At 46.5% G+C, this 2322-nt stretch overlaps 1 protein-coding gene across 2 annotated transcripts in view; it reads left to right on the forward strand.

The window, feature by feature from the left end:
* Positions 1–2322, forward strand: part of cebpg (CCAAT enhancer binding protein gamma) — a 5827-nt gene continuing 3505 nt past the window's right edge. For both annotated transcript variants that reach the window (XR_520573.1, XM_008292080.1), the window contains exon 1: positions 1–147. The gene's annotated coding sequence lies outside the window, so the exon portion shown is untranslated. The remainder of the gene's footprint in view (positions 148–2322) is intronic.

Raw genomic sequence — 2322 nt, forward strand, 5'->3', positions numbered from 1 at the left:
TACATGGTAAAAGAGATTTCGCAATCGGCTGCTCTCCATGTTCCAAACAAAAACACTCCGAGCTCCGACACACGGAATAAACTCCAACTTTCTGCGGGAACTTTGTCCACTTTGACGGATGGTTGAGTCCTCCGCCGCCCACTGAAGGTAAGCCGAGTTTCAGCGTCTAAAATGAGCGTCAGCAGCGAGCTGACGGCGGGTTAGCCGCGGAGCTAGCAGCTAGCTGGCTGCCTGCCCGGCTCAACGGCGGCGTTTGTCGGGTGAAAGTAGAAACGTGTCTCCGGCTGTGTGTGGAGCTCAGCGGGACTCTGGGGAGGGTTTAACGGAGGCTCTGTGTTCAGCCACCAGGCCGCAAATCTGAATTTACTCAACTAAAAGTTGTCAAAGTGCCTGAAAATTCCGATTTCACGGAGCCGAAGCTCCAGTTTGGCTACTAATCATCCGTGTCGGGGTGTTTCGGGTGTTTCTGTGTGCGTCGGGGCTCGCTCCGGTCACCTGGCCGCCCAGGTTAGTGCTGAGCCCCGCATGACTCCGGAGTTCCCCTCCGACGGCACAAAGAGCCGCTCCGATGATGCAACAGCGGGCAACATCTCTGCTGTTTGCACCCGGAGCGCTTTTCCCTGCGCACAGCTGACTGGCTGCATAGCAACGCCTCGGCCAATCACAGCCGCGCTGCTAATTAACCGTAGAGAGCAATAATCCGACCAATTAGAGTCAGAGGGCCGCTGGAGGAGGAGGAAGTGATGTAGGAGGTGGTGAGCAGGAGGAAGGAGGTGAAGGAGGAGGTGGAGGAGAACAGCAGATGGATGAAGGAGGAGGACGTGTGAGATGAAACCTGACTGATGGATTGAGGTTAGCAGAGAATCTGCAGCTCAGAACAACGTTTTTTTTTGGTTCTTGTAGAACCTCAGAGGTCATTGATGGAACCAGAACCTCTCAGGGACAACATGTGGTTTTAGTTTTGTGTTGAACAACAGCAGCCAGAAGATGGAATTAGATGAAACATCCACACGGCTGAATATCACAGATAGATGATTGTTATTGTTGTTAATCCTCTGTGACACACGACAACGTCAATTCCTGATCACAGCTGTTGTGATATTTGTTTGCGTTTTGATCTTCATGGATGCAGACAGAGAACCTGAAATATTTCCATTTAAGTTCTTTTTGCAGCCAAATCTTCCTTCTCAGAGTTTCTCTCTTTTTGATCAGTTCGCTGCAGTTTCAGAACAAATCCCAGATATTTCTGAAAACAAACCATCTGCTGCTTTTCTTTGTCACAGAACACTTTTGAACGGACCTTTATCTGATTCTGTCTCCTGGATGATGACAGTGATGCAGAGGTTGTGAGCAGCTGATGAAACCTCCAGAAAACGGTCGATGAAGCTGAACTCAGGGTTACGTGATGCTCAACCTGTTCTCTCACTGCAATCGATCGGTTTATTGATCATCAGGCTGATCTATGTGATGCTAACAGGAAGTCTGATTCAAGATCAGATTCTTGGTTTTCGCCGGTTTACAGCCAGCACACGATCAGTTTATTGATGAGTTACTGATTCTTTAACCAGAAACATGAATGTTTAGAAAACAGGTGAATTTTTGATGTTTTTCACAGTTTCCTTACATATTATTGATTTATCATAAAGAAACCATCAGCAGAATAAATCATGATAAAAACAGACTAACAGACTGCAGCTGTTGATCTGATGGTGGTTCAGTCACTGGAGGCGAAGCAGCACCTGATCACTGAGTATTGATGAGCCGATCAGCTTAGTTATTAATAATATTGATCATTCTAGTAATAATAGTCTCATAGGGTAGTTTTATAGAATCCAGACTACAAAGTGTCTCCTGCAGCAGCAAGAGGTTCATCATCAGGAGACCATGAAGCAGCAGTTAGACGTAGAACCAGTGAAACGTGAAGATCGATGAAAGAAATGAAACCTGATGAGCTACAAACCTGCTGTCTGCTCTCCTGGAGCTCTTGTTTCATATATTTCTAATTATTGGATCTTAAAAATGGAACAAAGTTCCAAACCTCAAACCGGTGTTGATCCAGAAGGTTCCTGTCAGTGTCTATCTATGGATGGATCCATGGTTCCACTAGAATCCAGTCTCTGGTCACATTTCACCAACTGCTGAGGCTCTAACATCAGCAGAACCTGATGTGGTGAAGTTGGACCAGACAAGGTTCTGGTTCTACATGTTTAGACTAAATGTTGATCATTGGTAGGAACCAGAACCTGGAGTTCACAGGTTCTAGGTGTTGGTTCTAGGTGTTGATTCTAGGTGTTGGGTCTAGGTGCTGGGTCTAGGTGTTGG

This window comes from Stegastes partitus, unplaced genomic scaffold (assembly GCF_000690725.1).
Source record: "Stegastes partitus isolate 25-593 unplaced genomic scaffold, Stegastes_partitus-1.0.2 Scaffold783, whole genome shotgun sequence".
In the NCBI taxonomy this organism is placed as follows: Eukaryota; Metazoa; Chordata; class Actinopteri; family Pomacentridae; genus Stegastes; species Stegastes partitus.